Source organism: Bombus flavifrons, chromosome 1 (genome assembly GCF_040668555.2).
Source record: "Bombus flavifrons isolate JBK064 chromosome 1, iyBomFlav1_principal, whole genome shotgun sequence".
NCBI lineage: Eukaryota > Metazoa > Arthropoda > Insecta > Hymenoptera > Apidae > Bombus > Bombus flavifrons.
In genome coordinates, this window is record NC_138442.1 from 19,675,657 (window position 1) to 19,699,498 (window position 23,842).

Consider the following 23,842-nt stretch of genomic DNA (forward strand, 5'->3'; position numbering starts at 1 on the left):
CAAGAACGACGACCACGACGACAACGACACGCGGGGCCGGGCCGGTTCGTCGAGAACTAACTTCTCATTGTCTTTATTGCAACTCCATGGTCGGCTTATCTGCGGGACACGCGATGTTCCCAAGAACTCTCGCAGATAAGAAGTTTTTCGTTCAAAACAGCAAAGAACATCTTCGTCGTGTTATTGCTATGATCATCGTTACGGCTGCTGCTTAAAAAAACTCGCATTGTCCGCGGAATACGGCAAAGAAAAAAAGTCTCCCTTATGGTTGAACCATTTTCGGTAGACACGTAATTGTCATAGTTTCCCCTCAGCACGTTCCTTCGTCCTTTTCTTCGTTCTATGCGCAAAGTTTTCTTTTATTAATCTCTCTTGTCCCTTTATGCCCTCTGAATCCTGTATTCCCGTCGATTTTCGATTCAATGGTGTGTTGATACTTTTATCATCGTACAAAAGCTTTCTCCGTTTCGATATTTATCGGAATATCCCTTGAAATTAAATTTCTCTTGGAACATCGTGAAAGGGGTGGAAATTCCGTTTCGTCGAAGCTAGAGGCCAACGAGAAAGGATCTGCGGGGATCGAGAACGCGCGAAGAAAGTCGCCGGACGAATTTCAAGGAATAACTCTTCTATATCGTGGTGGTGGCGGTGGCGGGGGCGTAGGGACCATCGGGGGTAGGTTTTCTCATAAAAGTTTCTCGGCCGAGTCGACGGCGCCGTCTCGTATTTCGCTGCAAGTAAATTCTCGTTGTCCTTATTACGATTCGTGGTCGGCTTATCCGAGGAGCACGCGATGTGCCTGGGAATTTAGATAAGCATCCCTTGGCCTAGACCGTACGAACGTCGGAATCGGAACTTGTACACGACTTCCACCTCTCTTCTGAAACCTCCCCTGCATCGTTTCTCAGCCAGGTCGACTCGTTTAAAGACGGCTATTAGACGGTGGGCCAAGGAACGTCTACTATGTATTTCTCGGGGTAGCTTTAAAAATGCATAGCTACCCCCTGCTGGGACGGCGTACGTGTCGTTCGACGATGAACTTAGTCGTTTTTCTGCGTTAAACGCGAATTACTATGTTGGAGACTTACGTTGGTCGTAGGATGTAGCCCGCCGTGCGAATCGGTTTATAAACGCGTCTGTTACTGATCCAATTTTCGTTATCTAAGTAACGTTATATAAGTAGTAGTGCAATTAAGTTCAATATTTACTTATAAATTCGAACGAAAATGGAGTATCCAAAATTCATTTCATAGAAAGATTCGTTTCGTAGAATAGTACTCGTAAGATGTAAATGATCCATTCTTATTATACTTATGCATTCGATGTTCATCAGCTGGTTTTGAAGCTCAGTATCAAAACTTTGATATTTCAATGGATCGAACTGCTTTCAATTGGTAATCGAATGGCGACAGTCAGAAACTTTTATCGAATTCTTGCAAAAAATTTGAGAAAATTACACCGAGTTACGGATAACGAACAGAATTCCCATAAATGTTAATCTCAATTTAAAAATAATAGAGAGAAGCGATTCTAAATAAATGGTATATTTCTGGTAAGTGCTTCTAAACCGGTGTTCGATTTTGCCTGAAGGTATTTATAGGCGGCTTGAATTTGTTGTGCTTCGATTCCGATGTTTCTAAGACTACTGCCCCTCTTTTGGAAACGTTTGAAATATCTTGCGCCTTGTTAACTTTTAAGCAAACTTATACAACTGAACAAGTTGTTAGAAAGTGTTGAGAACTGTGAATCTTAATCGCCGAAATAAATGTATAGGAACACTATAGAATTGATATCAAAATAGTTTCAGATTTATTTGATATGTGATTTACAAGCTATTCGTCGATACACATTTGCACGCGTCTCAGCACTCTCTTTGTCTCAGCATCTTCTTTACCACACTACCAACCGAACAGTTGCATTCTTCTGTTTTACGAGACGCACATACTCCCACACACTCATACTCATATATGTGTGTCACTACTACGCGGTTAATCTAGTATAGTCATATCTCAATAGAGAGCAATGGCTAAATATTTCTATTGAGATATGTATAATTTTGTGTGCTAGACTAGATTGGCCGCGTAGTAGTGACACACATATGTGAATATGAGTGTGTGGAAGTATGTGTGCGTATCAAAAGTAGATGAATGTAACTGTTCCGTTGGCAGAGTGGTATGGAAGATGGCGAGACAAAGAGAGTGCTGAGACGCGTGTAATGTATATCGACGAAGATCCTGGAAATCGTTTATTAAATAAATCGAAAACTATTTTAATATGAATTCTAAGTGTAACCTTCGTGTTCCTTTACTTTTATTTCGGCAATTAAGATTCACAAAAAAAAAAAAAAAAAAAAAAAAAATGAAGATGGCACATAGAAAATAACAAAACTTCTGTTTCGTTCAATTTCGAAATGGATATTTTAATTTGGATATTTTAACTATAAGAGAAGAGTACAAATAACAGAAAAGTACTCGAATCTGTGTCATATGCAGTGTACGTGTTGAAGCTACTAAAGGTCGCTTCTATGGCTCGTATAATTAACCAAGATCGATGATACTGAAGACGCGAGGCGACCAGCAATATCGGTTCGATGAAACAATCTTTGATGATCGACGCTGCGATGTGGCGGGAACAGTGGGCCAGTTTGCTTTTCCGCCTTTGCTCGCCGCAAAGTTTGTTTGCTTTACGTAGGGTGGAAAGAGTAATTATCGTTCTCGCGAAGATTCAACAATCTCTTCCGTTCCTTTTCTCTGGAGTTGTTTGGAAATGACACCTGGCGAACGTTTCTATTACCAATCATGCAAATATCTTGAATTCAACGATCCTCCCTTAGATTCTCTTAATTCAATATTTTTCACGCGTATAGCGGGAAAAATCTTTCTATATAGTTCAGTTTACGCTTCTGATCGATTGTCGGTGATTTAAATATAAAAATGCGATAGTGTCTTGCAATTTCATATTTTCATAAACGTAACTAATGGAATGGAATCTAAATAGAGATATGTTTCGTCTAGCAAATAACAGGTACTTTATTTCCAAAATATTTTCCTGTTCGCGAAACAGCAACGAATCGTTTTCGTCGCGACAATTGGCATTAACATCGCCAGTAGCAAGACATACGTTGCAGCCGTAAAGAAACGTGGCGATACAGAACGAAAGCGTCTTCCTTATCGCTCGACATTTTAACGATAACACAAAATGTATCTTGCTTTACTGTACGTTTCGTAGACTGAACACGGGCATAGACGTATCGCCCCGTCTAATAGACTACGCTTACGTTTCTATGAAGCGGCGACTCGTAAATAGTGGGGCATAATTTCGCTGATTCCTATAAAACTACCTATCTAAATCGAAGTTAATTTCACCTGTGTGAAACGAACGCGAAAGAGGTACATCGCGAGCGTTCACAGCGATAACAACGCGGACAAGAAAGAACGTTCGAGTGTCGACTAACCAACGTCGGGTCGCGACTCGACGCAACAACGATGATGGGTGCAACGAGCACGCTGCAGGGCGTTTACCATTATCTAATGGACATGCCAGTCGAATGCAACGAGCCGTTATTCTTACGTCTTACGCTGGTTCCTCGTAGCCAGCAGGGCGTAGCTCCGTTATTAAAGTCCAACCTCGTTCACAGCTTGGAGACTATAACCGGCTAGACTAGCCGGCCGCCCGTTTCTTACGTTAGAAATGCCGGTCGACCGGGTTTATACAATCGTTTACGCGTTTCACGCTGCTCCAAGGAAGCTAGATGAAACGCTATAAATCCAAGTTGTATCGTTTCACGCTTGGGAAGCTTAAAATGCTTTTTCCTTTTTACGATGACAGACATCGTTGCATGCCTCGATGCTTCTTGATCATTTTCGCCGTTGAAGTTATGTTTCCAGTCTGTAATTTACAGACATAACGGGCTTGATGTAGTCAACAAGGGTGGAGAACGTTAGGTTCGTTTTGTAATTGTGTTGCGACGTAGATTTATGAGCAGTACAGACGATGTATGGTTGAGTGAAATATCGCGGAACTTGTGTCACGTTTTTGATGGCTTCGTTTGTAGCATTCGTCTTTGAGTTCTTTGAGTTATCGTCTGACGTCTGGATCAGTTCCCTCTGATTTCCTTATTCTACCAACGATAGGAAAGAGACGAAGAAAAATTGCATTTTATTTAGATACGGTAGTCGGTATTTGTCGGTATTTCTAATTACTACATCCTGTGTCTTAAAAATAACGATCAGCGAATTGTGTGTTTGGAAACACGAAGGAAGGAATAATCTTATTATCAGCGACTGACTGTTTGTAAATCTTTCGTAATAATAATTCGTAACGCTCAATATACCGAGGAATTTAGTTTATCTCGAGGGGAATACTCGACTTTGAAAGAACTGGTCGTATTTTTGAAACATCCTCGCCTTGAAATATCACGAATCGCAGTTGTTTAAAAGTTTGTTCGACAGGCATTAATCAGTTATCTGGCGGAGCATCTGCAAGCAAAGCTGTAAATTCTAAACGCACGGCGAGCAGAATTTTATCAACGGCCGTGAGAACCAGGGTGCCGACTAACGATAAGTCTGGTCGATCGGTCCGTAGTTGTAATTATAGCGTGATTTAATGGTGTTGGAGATGCGCGGCCGAGCTTAGAAAAAGCAGGATAAAGGCGGACAACTGTTATCGACGATAATGACGTATGGGTCTTCGTAAAATAGAGCGTGCACGCGAAATCACGATGATTTTGACGGGAATTGGTAAAGCGTGAGCTCGCGATCGATAAGCAATAAGCAGTAAATCGGGACTGCGCCTCTCTTGCAGCATGCAAATCATCCGAGGGCCTCTAATAAGTGGCTGCATAGCTAGAAAGGAGAAATTGCGCGATTTCGACCCGACGCGGGATTATGCATCGTATATACGTGCTACTGTAATCTTGGCAAATAACATTTTTCATTTCGGCTTCGGTTTTTGCCCGAAGAAATGCAGCTGTGGCACGCTATCATTTTTTCCCCTTCGCTCCGTTTTCTCTGATTCTCTCTGTCGATAATATCGTTTCCAAGTTTTTCATTTCCTACGATCGTTCTTTAATGGCAACTTTACCAGTTCTTGTTGCTACGTTGTTACGGTGGTAATTGGACTGTGAATTTTTATGCAAATTCGTATTTTTCTGTGTACGATCGAACAAACTAAAACCGAAGATTTGTACCGTTAAGTACCATAAACACCCCATTGGCGTATTACAGCCAAGGTTTTCTCGTATAGCAATTTACCAGCTAAAAATATCATTGAATTAGAAAGAATTGAATTAGAACAAGTTCTTTTCTAAAAGAGAATGATCAATTGATTTACGTATGTCATTAATAATATTAAATTGTATGAGAGACCACAGCGTTATATCTTAAATATTTCATACATTTTTGTATGTCACGTGTATATCTTGAAAATCTGCGATCTAACGACAAATCATACGTCGATTACGAAGGTAATAAAATAATTACGAACGATATCGTATTGTCAGGAAACGATTCGATTTTTCAGCGTAGTTTATGTAGTTTTAAAAATATTTCATACAACGATATAGTATATAATGGTAAAAGATTGCGTATAATGACCTGTTAGAGAATTTCCAAGTTTCTGTTATATCGCAGCTAGCCGCGTGTTTCCACGAACAGAACACGGTTGTTCCGTGTAATACTTAATTAACTAATACACACGTTGTTTCTTCGCCCGCGTGAATGAATATTAATTAACGAGCGTTCCTCGGTTATTTGTGGAACACGGCTACACAACCACAGCCGCCGATGCATCGATGCACAGTGTTCGTTCGCAGCGTCGCGTCGTCGAAACCCGTCTTACAAAGTTCGAACGATTTGCGAACTGCAGTTCCACGCGAATGGCGTACCAAGACCTTGTCATAAAGTTACGCTTTATCGTGTTTCCCCTGACATGAACGCGGCTTACTTCGATCTGCCAATCACGAGTTCGGCTCCTGGAAACGCGAAGCTACCCGCGTTCGTGCCAGGATGTACAAAATGAAATCGACTCGAACGATCGTTCAGCCTTGCCTTCGTTTTCACGCGCTGGACGAACAGCCAAACTTCCATCGTTTCTTCTCAAATTAGTTCCATTCTTTTTGATACGATATCAGACTAGAATGAACGCCATCGTTCTTATTACGTTTTGCTAAAATATTCAAATGTCGTTAATTTGTTCGTACTCGATACTGTGCGCTATTTAATTCAGACAAATTATCAATTAAATACAGTTTAATAATACACGAGATAGGTAAGCGATCGTCAATTAAATCGATTGCATAAATGATGAATACGTTACAACTTTGATTATCCGAACCAATCGTGACACAATTGCGTTTTCATACGAGGAAAGACCATTTGCTTCAAACTATTTTATAAATATCGTTTCGCGAAGAGAAACAAAAACTGTTGGATAAAAATTGTGATAATTTATTTCACTTTCTATTCTCGTTTTCTAATTTTTCTTATAGAGGACCATTTGCAAATTTTTCGCTAATCGATGTTCCGATAATCGATCGTTCTGACTTTGATAATCGAGGTATTACCGTATATTTGCTTTCTTTAAAACTATTTCTAATTTTAGTGCGTTATGATTTTCGTGCAAAAGAAATCCTTGAAAATTGACAAAAGAGGATATTTTCCCATGGTCTAAAAAAAAAAATTTCAATTTCGAAGCAGTTAACGCAAGAAAATACACGAAGAAGTAACAAAAGAGAATTATAAAACGACTTGATCGCGAAGTAGCGCGAAAGCTTCGTTCTATAGTGACATGAAAACGTTTGTAATTTATTTCTGTCGTTCCCGATAGGGCAGGTCAAGTGTAGAGAAGAAAAGGCAAAGCGGTGTGTATCAGGCCACTTCCGATAAGCATAGCCCTGCAATTGCCAGCAGCTTACCTATATGGTTGTTCTAACACGCAATGAAGATCTGCGTTCACGATAACGGCCACTTTAGATTCGCTTTTGCCTATTCCTTCTCTATTCAGCTATCCTCCATTCGTTATATTACACATCGACAGTGCTATCACGCGGTCTTAATTTCGCCATAGGAACATTGTCAGTCTATGTCCATTCGGTCTTTAACGTTGATCTCTTTAGGTTATAGCGTATAACACTAACGGCCGTGTATAATTCGTGTGTATCACGTTACATTTCCATAGTGGCATTTAAATTTTTTTTATTTCTGGAACACGTGCCACTAGAATTCCAACACGTTCTAGAAACTTGTAGAAGGTTATTTTACACCATGAAATACCTTTTCCACACCTTTTTCTGTAAAACCTTTACTTTCGCACGTGTTCTGATTTTTTCTACTTTTTTCTTTTTTACGGTGTCGCTTATTATTTTCATTGCCAGTATTCTTTCCCCTTTATTTTCCTTTTCTAATGTTTCTTCGTCGCTATAAAAACAGCATAGTGAAACATAATTTCAGCAGTAAAAATTGTTGAAATTTTTTTCCCGATGCCCTTGTCATGCCCGCTTTATCGTCGGAATTCTTCTTTCTTCAGAGGGTTGGTGTTCCATCTTGCTAGAACTCCTACTATCCCTTCTGCGGTAAGATTGCTTCCCTGTTTTTATACAAGTCTCAATTTCATCATGGTAGAGTGTGCCATAAGAAGCTATTGCCGACGTGAAACCCCCAGAGTGATAGATTATTTCCTACCACTAATTCGGGATAGCTGTTGTTCGCGGAAGTAGTTAGAGCTGGAAGGGAATCCCCAAAAACGTCGACAGTAGTTAGGTAGTCGTATAGGCCGACTTGGAACAGAATTCGAGAGAACCACTACTGATGACAGTGTGGGCGAACACTGTCTGTCGTAGGTATTCAATCAAGAGGCGTTTTTTTTTGGAGTCCTTTCAAATATTCTAGCATTTGTAAGGATTGAAAGAAGATTTATTAGATTTATTAAGATTAATTAGAATCGTGAAAAATATGCAGTTTTATCCATTATTTCGTACAGTCTGACGATCGATGCTTCTCTTCTCATCTTTCCTGACAAGTCGATTAATTTTCAATAACGCACACATGAAAGAACGCTTTTTATGAACACCTTAATGAACGCGTACATCAATTGACGTTCTATGCGAAACAATCGCATTGGAATGTGTAAATACGATACAGAGGCATTTCAAATGTTCGATATGTAAATCGGATAATATTAACTAAACTGAATAAAAAATAAATTGATTAATTTTCATCAAACATCGTTGTAATGCAACGATAAAGAATTAATTGCAAATCCTAGTTCACGATCGATCATCGTACCTATGTAAACGATGTTTATGTAAATTGTCTCATTTTTTAACGATATAACAAACGCTGGTAGGTAGAAAAAATATAGCGAAATCATAAAATCATCTAGCAGTATGTACGTTGTACATATGTTTAATCGTTTCAGTAAGTAAATTGACAGATGATTGATTGATTGCGAAGATTATAGCTGAAAATTTCAGCGAGGGATGCACGAAGTACATTTAGCCTAAGCTCGTTTATATCGAAAGGGACGGAATACCGTAATCGGCTCTATGTTACTGCATTAATCAGTATCACTAGTTGATACTTTAATTTACAATTCCATTATGTCAAGGTGATTCAATTTTGGATGATTCCTGTCCATTGTAGAATGGCGATTCTTGTCTGAATATTGTCTTGCGCGGATATATCTAGAATGAAATTAATTCTTTTTCATCAGATACGCGGACATACTCATTCTTCTTCCTTGCATATTAAAGTACCGTGTTTCATTCTGTCGCTATGAATATTACAATACCATAACTCTTTCTCACCATCTGTTCGCTATTATCCTTTTATTATTTCATCGATCAACTAAATTCACGCACGCACGCATAATCAAGATTCTAAAATAGAATTCTAAATTATTTCTCGTAATATATATTTGTTCCTTATCTTTCGTTCGCATTTATAACAATCTTCTAGCTCGTAAGGCACGTATGCTCAAGTTATCAAGTTATCTTTCAATTTATCTTGTTCCAAAGTCATAATTTAAACTGAAGAAGAATCTTTTTCTTATTCATTGTACCGGATAATTTCGCTTTAACCAGGATCTTCCTTCTCTCGAAATTAAGGTCCACATTAATAAACAATACGTTCGCTACTTTCTATCCTCGAAGATTACCTTCTCCTGCACAGTGACGTATTTTTCGTGTCATATACCTTAAAATGGGCATACTGTACGAATCTCTTCCGGTCTATTCACTCGCTTTGATAATTACACCTTGATTAAAGTTTCCCTTCTCTTCCAACAAATATATCACGTACCTACTATATTACGAGTACAGTATGTATTCGTGTAAATATGAGAAATTTCTATCTCTAAGATACTAATATTATTCGTGACAAAAGTTAATAGATTCTATACCGTTCTACAAAAGCTATGCCCACATGCCCTTATTTCTCTATTCCCTATTTTAATGAAGCGCTTCTTTATCAGATTCTACGTTTCAATTCCACAGCGTCGAATCTGTATATTCGTATGAAAGCACTGTTAAATCATACGAAATTTAATTTACTATAATATAAGATTTGATTAATTACCACGTAAATATTATAACAAACGCAATGGTGTGCAAACGCTTTTCGTAGTCGCTCTATGTAACCGCGATCTTTCCCCGATAAAAGTAAACGTTAATATTACAAAAAAATACCTGCGTATTTTCACCGATTGCCAGAACTATATAATTTTTAGTAAGATGATCCCATTCGTTTCTTTTTTACTGGCTCCACGGTATTAGTGTTAAATGGTTAATACCGAAAGTCTGGAACAGCGGCAAATTAACCCTATCGTCGTCACCGATCGAAAACGTTGCTCAAAATTCGGTCTCGTTTTATCGGCAGGCAAAATCGGCTGGGTACGAGTAATTACAGGCGAAATCCTGAGTTTTGCCTTTATAATCGGCAGCTTGGTAATCCTCGTCCAATCGTTGAGCATCGATCAAGGAGCGTCGGCCGAACTGGTGGCCGCTGGAAATCGCGCATAGGAATTGCGATCGACGCGGCTGGTAATGCACTTTCCGATAATGCTGCCGCCGATGTAATCGCGCACCTCGTGCTTCCGTCTACTACGGCTACCAACACGGATCACTGTATGCACCGGTTGTTGTTCGTCGATGTGTCGGGATAGAGCAGGAGAGAAAGAGAAAGAGAGAGAGAGAGAGAGTGAGAAATGAGAAAGAGACAGAATGGATCCTCTCCAACGTGCAGAAGCGACCGGCTGCCGGATTACTTTGATTTCACTGTTCCTAGCTGCCGTCCGTGCGAACTCGTTCTCCGGTTAGCTGACGTGGATGAGGAATTAACCGCGTTACACAAGCCTCGGACAGTCGATGAAAATGGCTTTTAGTTACCGGCCCGGATTTTACTTCTCTCTTACCCTGGCCGTTGCTCGTTAGTGTTTAGCAATTTTCCAACGATATTTGATGGATTTTTTTTTATGGACGACATTTATTTTGTGATGGTTGTATGACCGAGAACGATTTGAATTTGTTCTTGTACCCTGGAGAATTTGCATTCGTTTTTGTTAGGATTTTTGTTTATTTTCAGTGGAGTTTTTGATGCAGGTTTAAATGAAACAGATGCGAATTTTTGGTTCGACTGATTAGCAAAAGAACATAGTTATTTTTATATTTTGGAAAGATTTAGTTTTGTTTTGTCTTTTTTTCTTTTTTTGGGAAGCGTTCGTTTAGTTGTCGGGAACTTTTTCATAGAAGTTTATTTAAGGATAGATTTACCGTTTGATTTAGAATTATTTTCGTATCTTGCAGGTATCTAGGTCCATTTTTACTGAAAGGATGTTTCCCCCATTTTAGGGGATGTTTTGGTAGACATTTGACAGTCTCGATTCGAGTAGACTCGATATTTCGTTTTAACCAATTAGATAACTTGTCTTACCTAAATTTTCAAGTACTTAAATTCTACCTAGTAATTGTATTAGTGAATCTAAAGGTCGTGGAAAAGACTTTGTGATACTAAGATCAATTCTGCAATCTTTCGCTCTTGGTGACATATTTCTTATTGATTATTCTTAAATTGGTGACAATTATTGGTGACATATTTCTTATTGATTGTTCTTAAATTTCGCTTAAGATTCAAGAAAAGTAAATTACATTTTGTACAATAATTTCATACTTCATACGTTTGTAAATTATAACAAATTAATTCCATGCAATTTTAGTCAAGAATTAGCACATAAACATAAATAACTGTTCTCTACTTTTAACCTCATATTTCTTCAAATTGTTTGAACCATTTAATTCATGAGTTTGAATAACTTGCACGTTAGAGTTAGTTATATAAATGGGTATCTTTCATTGGTCGTAATTGATTACTCGGGAAGATTACGCATAGGAGAGAACGTTAGGGACATTAAATATTTAGATCGATGAACAGTAACACAGAAAAGCGAAGTATATTGACACAGCATGATCGCATCGACTTGCTGTTTGTAGTTATTCGCGTAATATATGAAGCGTTATCGTGCAAATTTAAGTGCAGATATAGTATGACAATTGCGCAGGATCACAAGTTCCGTCTTACATACCGAAACGAATTTCAACATTGTTCGTGCGGATTTTCGTTCGAATTATCGCTGTCAATTAGTACGGATTAATGACAATTTTCTCCGTTATTACTTCCATATACTTCCATATTATTTTCAACGATCGCATCGTTCTATCCCAAGTCGTAACGTCAAGGATTGTCGATTCTCTTAATTAACTCGAACGAACGAAATTTCATCGCGAAAATTATTATATATTTATACGTAATTTAATGCGGAACCGGAAACATGCAAAAACTTGTTTAAATGTTATTTATTATTTTTGCCATATAAGGCATACACTGTTTAAATAACCAGCTAAATTGTTGTGAAAACTTTGTATTTTGATCGATTGCAAGAAGTAAGCTAAAACAACTAGTATTATATTTACTATCTTTAGACGAAATGTAGAGAGCGTAGCTGTAAAATTTTATGGCAAATTTCCAGAAATTAATTGACTAACAACGATTATCTTCCTTGGTTAGCCGTAATTGGCTAGAAAAGGACTTCGTATACGCGTTAAAATCTGTTTCCCTAACTCGTGAATAGAAATTTCAACAAAGTACTCTCGAAAAATTGGATGTTTTTTACCATTTTAACGAACGATTTATATCGTAATGAGCGTCTGAATCGCTTGTGATTACATCCCTTAATTCCTGCGTTATTTGTTCACAATTCTTAGAAAAAGATTAAAAATGTATTCGGATCACCAGCATGTCTTTTAAGCACCTCATTAGGGTAGACGTATGTGGCAAACGAAAGCAATTCGTACGAAGGTAAATACGCTGGACGAAAGATAAAAATACGATATCAAATCCTGGAGAAAACCAGAAAATTAAATTACATATATGTATATTATTATTATTATTATTTGCTCCACGATTTGATATCGTATTTTTATCTTTTGTTTAGCGTAGTCATCTTACGAATTGTTTTCCTTTGCCACATATGTCGACCCTAATGGGGTGTTTAAAAGACATAATAATAATAATAATATATATATGTCTTCAAGAACGAAACCTACGGCGAATGGTTAATTCGCGACGCACATGAATACAGGATTTCGCGAATACTCTCGGGGCTATCTCAGCGGCAACGTGCAAAAACTACCGATTCCCGGATTAATCCAGGACGTGTCCGACACGAAGCTCGGCTATCCAACGAGACTAGACGAGGAATTAACAACGTTACGCAAAACTCGAGGAGAACGAGCTTCGGCCGGACACAGATTTCATCCGAGTTTCACGAAGTTGGTAATTTAATGGCCGAAACTTTCGAATTATCCGACGCATCTAAATCTCCGCGTTTCGTCATATACACATCTGCTTCCATACCTCCTTCATCGAGAATCGTGGGAAACGTTTATCGATTTTTATAACGCTTTTTTATGGAATTAAATGCTTTCGTTTATCGCTGGAATCTGAAGATATTTCCAGTACTTGGATATCCACTCCATTGAGATCCGAGTACTCGATAAGTTCTTACTATTTGGATACAGTAGAGAACTCCGTCTATCTAAACTCCATTTATTGCAGCGAAATTTTCGTTAATGCTCGATTAGCAGAACTTTTGCTGTTTGGATTCACTTATCTGCACGCGACCTCTTATTACATGTACGGAAGAAGAATAATAGGTAATGAGGAAGATTGGTGAGCTATTATGTACGTACTATATTATGAACTCTAATTACACATATAAGCTGCTTATCCTTCGACAAGTTTCGGTAAATAGAGTTTTACTATATTCGAGATTTTATACAGTGGCCCCAAAAGTATTTATACATAGCCTTGTTTTCCAACGAAGCGTTTTTACGAAGTTTTAATTTGATTTTGCTTCCACGTCAAATTTTTCTAAGATTTAATGCAATTGGGTGCAAATAATTAATACATAGATGCTATAATGAATACAATGGTGCGCAAATACTTTCTGTAGCGATTGTATATGTGTATACCGATCTTCAATTTGAAGCTGATTTAACAGGACCAGAAAACAAAAGAGTTAGAGTACAAGTGAGTCTCGTACAATACTAAATTCGTAAAAGGTGAAACGTATAGCGGCTGCAAAAAGTATTGGCATCAACGTTGTATCTATTGCAGCGTTTACAGACTAACTAATCAAGTTCAAGTATATGAAGCTTCGTATCATTTGGTAGTACTTTCACGTGGTTACAAGATTTAATATTATGAAAATGGAATGCGAAGTCCGATGAAAGAACGTTTCAATGGAAAATGAGAATATTTACAAATACTTTTAGCGATCACTCTGCTTTATAGGCGATTCTACTTGTTGAGGTTATTAGATGTATGAACGGGGGAACGCGTGTGTATTTTCGACGAATCGCGGGGAGACGCAATCGCGAGGAAACGCGTCAACGGGAGTCGTAAATTCCCGTTACGATTATAATAATCGACACCACGAGTTGATCGATCCCCTGATTTTCGTTAAGATAATAGGGGTGGTTAAGATAGTATAACGCTGCGATTAACAGGGTTATAAGCTTTATTTTTCCAACACTTACGAGGTACACTGTTGAGTATGTATACGTTAAGTAAATGATTGATTTAAGGAGAGTAACCCGTTAATGAGTTGTTGACTATTCTAACGTTGTAGAATAAGTAAGGTACTGTGTCGGAGGAAAGCTAGCGATGTATGTGTCTAGGTCAGGAAAGTGAGGGCAGTATACATTGCTTCTGATTGGATAAACGAAGGTTGGTGGACTAGGAAGGGCCTTAGCCGCCCTCGATAGAAAGTTGCTAGTGGGAAGCATCGTACGTGAGAAAAACTAACTTTCCCGTGTCAAGCCGTAGTAGACAATAATCTACAGAAAATGATTTAGAAACAAAGATATCTGTTCGGTCTGAAGGACCTTAGCTAGCAAATTACTGTGATTTATGATGGGTCCTTAAGACTATTGAGGGTACGCAGTAATGTTGAGCGGATATCTGCTTCCCGTCTGGCCCGCGGTGTATGGTCTTGTCTAGGTAGAGTGTCGCCCCACGTAACAGCGTGGATAAATTGTAAAGTAGAAAATATATTTTAATACAGAAGTGTAAGTACAAGTAGGAATATAATTTGAGCTGGTTCCGATCCGCACGCTAGCAGTGTTACCTTATACTGAAAATCTCGAAGCCATCGTCGCCTGTCTACTGTCTATGGTCTGCCTTCGTCCTAGTCTTGTAGAGGTATAATAAATTAATTGCTTTATTTGCACACAACATCGATACATATATATTACACTCTAAAGACCTCGATAACCTTCTTACACGCACGCTTGTTGTCAAACAGACTATTCTAGAAGCTTCTAACATCTATCAACAGTCTTTTGTCTCAATTAAGACCTGAACGTCCTCTGACGCTTACACACACATTCACATGTACAGTGTAAATGTATCATCTACCTAACAAGTCTATTGTCTATACGCTGTCGATAAGACCAAAAGACTAAAAAGACCAGATGTAGAGTTTTCTTAGGAGTGAAGACCACTTCGACACTACTGTATTTGGATATCCAGGAAGTAAGAGGCGTATTTGGAATCGCTATGTCGTCAGAATGGACTGCCGATGTTGCGTGTTAATTAAAGCACAGTTCGTGGGTCGAAAGGAAAATTTACAATGAAAGGTTCACGTGTGCGCGATAACGCGGCCACAATAGCAGATAAGAAGAGTAAGGTCTGCGTGCCGGTGCCTTGCCGTTTCTATTCAAGGTGCACCAGTCGATTCGATGGTATACGCAATCTCGTGGCGAAATGTAACGCGGTCAATCGAAGGAAAGCATCGGGTCGAAGGGCAACCGATCAGGCGAACGCTGTGTAAGCAAGCACGTTACAATGCACGCGGATTCGCTTAATTTCGACCTGAAGTCGATGAGATGAGATATATCTGATTCGTGCGACGATTGAACAAGTGGGTTAAATACGCGTTTACTTTATTTTAAATCTGTTGAAAGCATTTTTTTTATTGTTTCAGAAGGGGATAGGGTTTTTATGTAATCGGGGAAATTAAATATTCAAAGATTATTTAGTTATAACAAAATAGAGATAAAAGAATGTAATATTATCTCAGATGTATTAGAAATATAGCGATTGCTCGTGCAGACGATGGTAGAATTTTTTTGTAGAATAAGTGTACAATCTCGATTTGTTTTTTTTCAATTCAGTGGAAACTGTTTGCAGTCGTCCACATATTCAATTTTGCTTTTTTTCTTATCCAAAACCGTTATCGAAAATAACGAGATTAGAAAAATGTCTCTTTTCATAATTTCCTATCATTTCTTGCCCGATTGATTTGCAGTTCTGGAACCCTGTACATACTGCAAATTTGTAACAAGAAGTGGTCAACGAATTATTTCCAAGTTCTTAGTAAATTTCACCATTGGCACAATTTGGACGAGTTTGTATCGAAATTATAGAAGGCTCGCGATACGTATTATCGTACGATATTTCGATACAATAATGCGGTTAGTTTTGATTATATCGCGCCAATCATGGGTTAATTTGTGCGTGAAAACACGCGAAAATACTCGCATAGAGTCGCAGCAAAAGTATATGTAAACTTCGAAACACGTACTCGGCAACACGGTATTTTAATTAACGGTTAATTCGCCAAGTTTAGCGATTGCCCGATCGTTAAACGCAATTGATGTCTTCGGTCACATTGCTCATTATAATGAACATCAATTTTGACGGCTGTTTATTCGTGTAATTTGCAAGACACGATATACCACCCTCCTCTTTTCACCCTCAACCCCACTGGTTGTTAACGGGTCGTTCTCGTGTTCGTTTATAATGAACATTGCTTCCCAGTCGGCCGAAAACAGTGCGCTCCAATTAAACGGGGACATTTTCGAAGTAGCTGCCAGTGTACAGCTGAAAATTAGCCGCAACCAAACGGCTCACGCGACAGTCAATGGATTAAATAACGTGACATTAAATTTCATTTGCGATTGAATTTTATGGATGGTCTATTTCGGGATGTCGATCTTCCTTTTTGGCTGAAATTCGTCGTTTCGATCGCGTAAACACGATCATCCGGTATTTCACAATTTTTCATACGTTTCAGTCGCACAATAGATCGGAAAGCTTCTAAAACGAGCACGACGGTATTCTTAAATGAGGTTCCGCGGACAAGTGGGTCATCGAGTCTAAAATCCATTTTGCGTTTCATAATGAGGTCTCAAAGGTCTGGGCCAAAGACTCGGTTTATCTTTAAGGTTACAGGTTTCTCTCTCGAGGGCTGTACGGATTTAAGTTCCACCGTTAAACCCGTAATCACTCCGACGACGCCCTGAATTCTTTCAATTCGCTGTCGTCGAGCATCACGCCTCTGGGACTCTCGTCGTCCCTGGTCTTATTCGAAATTCTATATCTTTCGAATCTTCGCAAATGTACCTGTAACATTTTGTATTCGCGTTCGATCTACGCGTATCCATATCTACACGTATCTACACGTGTATATAAAAATCAATCCCTTTAACGTGTTGCAATGTCGTTTCAGTCGCGTTCGCGTGCTTTCATCGGACCGTTCCATTCCGCGTGTTTCAAGGTTTCGCTCGTGCGTCCTCTGGTCGTCCGATTGGCGGAACGCGACGCCAAAACAAATCGTTTCCCTCGTTTTTCCCTTTCGCCATGACCGTTCGATCCCGACGCGGGAAACGTTGCTCGAAAGAGAAGGAAGGCGAAACGGGAAAGCACAGGTTGCGCATTGACGCAAGACGTTGGAGAAGGGAAGTCGAAGAAAATGACGTGGTCGCGTGTGTGTAAGTTGCACGGTCTTAAAGGTAGGGAGGAGGGGGAAGAGGGGGTGCACCGATATCAAAGCGTTACCCGTTATATATCGGATTAGTGCTATTTTTATTCAAGGTATGCAGCGGCGGTGGCGACGGCAGCAACGTTGCTAGGGCTCGATAAGAGCGTAGGTATAGCAGTTAATTATATCAGTGCCCCATTAGCGTGCCACTATACCACGAGATTGCGATGGCTTTTTATACACTCTGTGCAAGGGTTTGCCGTTGCCGCGCGCGCGTCCTCCCTCTTTCTCTTTCTCTCTTTCTTGCTCTCCCTCTTTCTCTTTCCGTATGTGTTCTTGCCTTTTTTTTTCCACCTGGCTATACAGCAGAGAAGCGGTGAGCGCGAGCGCAGCCGCCGCCACCGCCGCGCCGCCTTGGTCCGCGCGCAGCCCTCTGCGTAAATACGGGCCAGTAATTACGTTGCTGCAGGGAAATTACCAGTTACCGGGTTGCCGTTGAGTTTTATCCAATTAGGGGATTGCTTCGACCACCGTCAGACCAACCGTCTCGGTAATGCTCGGCCGAAAAGGAGGGCCTCTCGTGCTCTCCCCTTTCCCTTTCTTCTTCTGTCTCCAATTTATTCGACAGGATGTTCTTTAGCTTGCAGCAGGCTGGCGCTTTTTTCGGTCAGACGGCGACAAAAAATTACTCGAAACGCGGACGGTTTTTTCACCGGCGCTTAATTATCGCGCTGGAACCGGCGGTTTTTCGGGAAAATTTCGACTTTTTTTTTCTTTTTACAAGAGAAGATCATCACGGTAAAGATCGAGCTTGTTCTTTGTAAAACGAAAGGTTGGCGTAGTTAGAATCAAGATATGAACGGCGTGAATGAAATTTCATAGGACGGCGAGGTCTCGTTGAATGGAAACTCGTGGAACACGAGTGCGTCTTGTCGATCGAGCCACGAGGGACGAAGAACGAGAAACGTCAGGTGTAGAATACATTGTCATTTCGTTAACAGCGACGGTTTCGTAGCTGGAAAAAAGTCGTAGAGCGCGTACCATAGGCAAGGGAACGAGTGACCCTGACATAGACGTAATCGATTTCGCGAAGTTAGTCGTGTCGCTGCCGAGTATCGTGTGTCTAGTCAATGACGCTTCCAGTTGCACCGTTCGATTCATTATTATATTTATAGCGTGTTCCAGTGATCAGTGTCTCAGGGTTGAATGCAGTCCGTCCAGGAAACGGTAAAGAAAAACCAAGTGGAAAAGAGCAAGAGACAATACCGGCTGCGCTGGAGGACGATCGATCGATTAGCAGATCATAATTTATCAGCCGCGTCATCGGCTTCCGATTAATTAACGGGTCAGCTTGAGAAATTCTTTTTCGCTAAACGTATCCATCTTTTCAGAGACAGATACCATCTATTTTCAAATACAAACGATTGCACGAAGAGAACCATCAACCTCGATCTTTCAAACAGTCATCAAGACAAACATTATAGGCGAGAAATTTATGGCACTATTCCTGCATTTCTCTATTTCGTACAGTCTGTACATAGAATTTGTATATATATATAAGCTCGCGAAAACGCTTATTTTACGAATATATATTATCTGCGATGTATGAAACATTTTGAAATTTTATTAACGCTGTCGCGAAACTCGAATGTCAGGATCGTATCGGTCAAATTTGCGATAAATCCGGAAATGTATATAGAAATTACAACATTCAATACAAGTATATACGTCACAACGATCACAAAAGTATTTAAACAATCAATCATTCGTTACATTAATGAATCTTGATATTCAGTAGGACTGTATTTAACATTTACAATGCGCTTAAAATGGCTATTCACGCTGCTTACTAATTCTTTTTTACGTTTACGATTAATATCTTGCAATCTCTATATACATTTTTAAAATGAATTTCCAATTTTATCAATGTAACGACAGACCTGTCACGTTACAGTGCTGATGAAATTTTAGTTTGAAAATTTAGTTTGAAATTCAGTTTTATATAATATGTACGACACGAACGTACAAGTATTTTATGATAAGTATTCAAATACTCGTGCACATGCGAACAGTTCGTAGTCTTGTTTCTTCGTTGCTTGGAGTATTTTCAGGCGAAGTAAATGGAAAGGTGGCGCCAAGGAGACACAAATCGCGCGACTTGCCCTTTTGATACCGCCAAAAAGTACGACGGCTCTCGTTGTTCCACCATTTCGCCTAACTTTCAAGCTGGGCCTCGCTCGCGCCTAGCCGCGCCATGGAAGCATTACCTTAATGCGACCCAGAAAGCTCTTTTATTACACTAGTACTCAGGCGCACACATTACGTTGGCCGAATGCTCCGGTACACGCACACGCTCAATCGCGTACATATGCCCTGCTGCTTCTGATCCTATTGCTATGCTGAATCGAAAAAAAAAAAAAAAAAAAAGAAAAAGAAGAAGCATAGTTCTGCCACTTTTTAGTCGGTGAACGCCGTTTTTTTTTTTGGAACTCTAATGTTTTTCATCGTGATTAATCCTTTTCTGCTCCCGATCCCTTAGCACGTTTCACGGAAATAATTAGTTTTCTTTCTTTTTGGAAGGATTATCGCGACTGGGATGCGTAGACGATGGTTGATAATCGCTAACGATGTTTTTGGGAATCTTTAATATTTTCCAAAATTTAGTCACGGACCATTTTATGGCTGGGAAGCGCGGTAGTGGGTCGCTTAAATTCCAACAGAGTGGTTTCATATAAATTCAAATGGCTCGACGCGAAATGTCTCGCTCTCGGTGTAACTTTAATCTATTGACAAAAACGGTGAATGGCTACAGCCAGAGCCAGCGAGAAGCACTGGCTTTCTCATTCGTTCTTGTTACATCTATTCTTTTTCTTATCAAGGAACTCGAGAATATTTTTAGAACAAAGTAGCTATGTTACAGATAAAAATCGTTCCACGATTTACACGATGCTAACATTTACAGTGTAGAACCCTGATTTAGTGAACTCAATTAAGGTCAATTAAATGAGCATTGTAGTAAAATTAGCTGTGCGAAAATGGAAGTACAGTTTGACTTATGAATAATAAATTTTCATACAAAAAACAATTTTGATGTAAGATTGACAAAGTTAAGTGATATTTCGTTAAACGTGGAAATGTATAAAATGTAATGGAACGCGAAGTGTACGATAAATAAATAAGGTTTAAAAGTTGCTTGTCCTCGGTGTTGCAATTGTTTAGAAGAATAGCCATTTTAGCAGTGGCGGCGAACGGACGATCAAGGACGTAGATGTTAGTCGCCGAGGGTGATGTCCTCGCCATTGATTGGCAGCCCTGGCCGCGCTCTCGTCAAGGTTCTTCTACTCGGATATATGTATAACTTTGGTTGCGGATTACGTTGAAAACCGACTTCGATTACCTTTTATTTTCTGTGAGATGGTTCGCGATGCGATTTAGGCAGTTCTTCGTCAAATTTATGATTAATAAAATATCCTATCTATGTAGTAAATTAGCATACTAATCGAATAATACACGTAAGCCATGATCGACTCGAGTAAGTCTTGATTGACTACACGGAACAATTGTAACGTAGATTACCAAGAAGAGTAAGCTATTCTACGCAATAATTTTATTTTTTATATATATCGTGAAAATATAATTATAAATAAAAATGTGCATGAAAATATTCCGGATAATATTTGAAGAAATTAAAAAAAATGATCGGTAGATAAGGAGTTTATGTGTTTAATTTAAGAATAAACTAACAATCGGATATGCGTAGAAGCAGAAAAATAGTTTCGTAAGAGAATAACGAATAAAAATTGTCGAAGCTTGTATACGTCTATTACACCGTGTTCATGGAATAATATCGTCGATGAATGAAAATATAGAGATTACGCGAAGTCAGAAGGTCGATAATAGATTTCGAAAGTCTGAAGAAAGTTGCCGCTGTTTCCATTTCTGATCGGTGTGTCCTTATTCAACCGTTTGACGTTTCCTTCGAAACGTCGCGTCGTTTCATTTCCCAGCTATCGGTATCGCTGTCGTCATCGGGACAGACGTTGCAATGGACATTGTATCGAGATCTCGACCGCGAGGTGTGCTCGCGAATCGATCTATTACAGCTTACCTTTCTACGATAACTGCGTTAACCAGTTTTTTCTCCCTCCTGCCCTTTCACAACAAGAAATTCAATCTTCAGGCTGGTCGATAGAATCAAATTACAAACACTACATCTAGCGTCATTCTTTAAACTGTATCCACCTTATACGTCCACTCTGAACGTTCCAAACGATGGTCAAGTTTCATTCAATTCAATTTGTAATATCATTTTTTAAACAGCTATCGTTCATACACCCTACTACCTCTTTTTTTTTAACTATTCGTTCCTAACGTTCGATATTTTCCCTCCGTCGATCTTTCTTCGTTCCATCATCGTCGCTTTTCCATTTTCTCCCCAACCAGCCCAATCATATTCATCATCAACGCTGATCACCGCGATCGAAAAACCCGCGTCCTCACTCGACATCGAGTGAGACAACGACTCGCCCTATCCCTCGCTAGGTTCGCCCAGCAAAGAAACGGCGCGCATCCGGCGTTCTCGATAATCGACTGGCGTGTACCGAATAATGAACGTTTCATCGAGGTCACGATCTTCGGGAGCGACGTTAGAAGCAGTGTCGGCACTTCGCATCGCCTTCCATCCTCTCTCTCTCTCTCTCTCTTCCTGTCCTCCTCTTTCCCTTCCTATGCTTTTTACCCCTCTACCGAGGTTTCTAATCGGGAAATAAAAGCGGGGAAAACGGACCGTACGAAAAGAGGCGTTTCTCGATTGGATCCGACGATCGATCGTTCGTCGACGATACCGAACATTCCCGCGTGCGACTGCGAATTATAGGCATGGGCCGTGTGCACGGCTCGACTGACCGAGTTTGCGTTGGTGTTGGAGGTCCCATTGATTTCCTGGCCCATGTCAAGGCTGCACGCGAGAAACCTCCGTTCGCCTCCGACCACCCACAACCTCCGTCAACCCCCTTCGACCTCCTGCGACCGCCAACCCCACCCTCGTCGCGGCCAGCAGCCCGCGACCAACGTTTCACTTCATGCCGACTCTCTGTTCCTTTCTTCCCCTCTTCTTTCCTCTTCCTCGACCCCGTGTCGTCTCTCTGCGTCCGCCAGGAACGAATGCACCGTATGCACTCGTTCCGTCTGCGACGAACGTACTTATCTGCAGCCAGACGTCGTTGTTTCCGAGCGATTTTCGCTGCCGTGAACATCGCGTCGTAAGAAGTTCGTTTTCAGGGGTTGATAATATTACTGGCTTTGATTTAGAGTATAGTTAGTCGACGATGAAGTTTTAAATAGCCGAGCTGATTATCGTAGAGTGGCTTTGGTTTAACGCGTTTACTACATACGTCAGGGATACTGGTTGACGCATAATTTCGCGTTTGATACCGATTCGTATGCGGAATGCAAATGAAAAATTATGAAAGTTGGAGAAAAAAGTTTGTAGAATAATTCGCGCGAAGGACGTATGTTAAGTTTTTCGATGGAGAAACAGATTTTGTATGAAAATTATTAGTTAATATACGAGGCGTGCGGAGAAAGGTGGCACAAGTTATTTTAATTTGAGAAAAGATCGTGGCTGAAGTTTTGTACGTTTCGAAATATTAAAACACTTTGTTACACGCGTTAAAACCTTGAAAATTCATAGCAAAATTCTGTAGACAAACAGTTTGCATGCGATTATTTTATCCCCTGGTTATCTCGTTTTTTGCAAAAAATAAAGAAATCCATTTCCAGTGAGTTTCTCGTATAAAATAGATAATGAAAATGTGACCAACAATGGACGCGTTAAAAGAGCATAAATAGTTTGGGATAAACGAAGAGAACAATTTTGTTATTAAGAGTTAAACTTAAAAGCTTACTTTAACTTTATATCCTTACACTTTGCTCTCTAACGATGACTGAGATTAAACGTATTAAAATATATGCATTATTCTCTCGACTCAAGGAAACGATTCCAATTAACATAAAAGGGAAACGTAGAATTCTGCGTTATAATAATTTCATCGAGCATAGCTATAACACCGTGTCTCGACATTGCGTTGCAATTACTTAGAAACTGTAACAAACTGCGTGTCGTTTCCAGTTCGCGACTGAATCGCGAGTAAGCAGAGATCGAGACTCGCAGGCTGACTGTTAAACAGTTCGGCTAATTTCTCGACCTGTAAATGCCGCAGAACCACCGCATTAACTTGAAAATAATACGAAAAGTATGGACATCGTCACGACATGGTTGCTGGTTTGCTTGCGGGAGAGAACGACCGCATATTAATCGTGACACCCGGCGTTGTGCACGAATTTACGAGCTCGAGGGTCGCGAAACGAAAATTCAGAAACGGTCGGGAAAGTCTTTGAATCGCGTGACCACTCGACCCTCCATTGTACCTTGTACTTAACTCGGCTGTTAACAACTCTGACCGATACGTTTCGCGGTTTTTATATAATTCGCGCTGCGGTAAATTCGATCGTGTCGACTTCTCGT

The 23,842-nt window shown here is 39.8% G+C and overlaps 1 protein-coding gene and 1 long non-coding RNA gene across 17 annotated transcripts in view; one reads left to right on the forward strand and one right to left on the reverse strand.

The window, feature by feature from the left end:
• LOC138184913 (uncharacterized) overlaps positions 1-23,842 on the forward strand; it is a 325,808-nt gene that overhangs the window by 67,434 nt on the left and 234,532 nt on the right. The window contains exon 5 of one of the 8 annotated variants that reach the window (XR_011174520.1): positions 18,492-19,194. The exons of the other annotated variants lie outside the window; for them this stretch is intronic. This is a non-coding gene — a long non-coding RNA (uncharacterized LOC138184913). Of the gene's footprint in view, positions 1-18,491; positions 19,195-23,842 lie in introns of those variants that run through there. 8 annotated transcript variants of the gene reach the window in all.
• Rdl (Resistant to dieldrin) overlaps positions 1-23,842 on the reverse strand; it is a 92,478-nt gene that overhangs the window by 59,572 nt on the left and 9,064 nt on the right. The gene's annotated exons all lie outside the window — the stretch shown is intronic.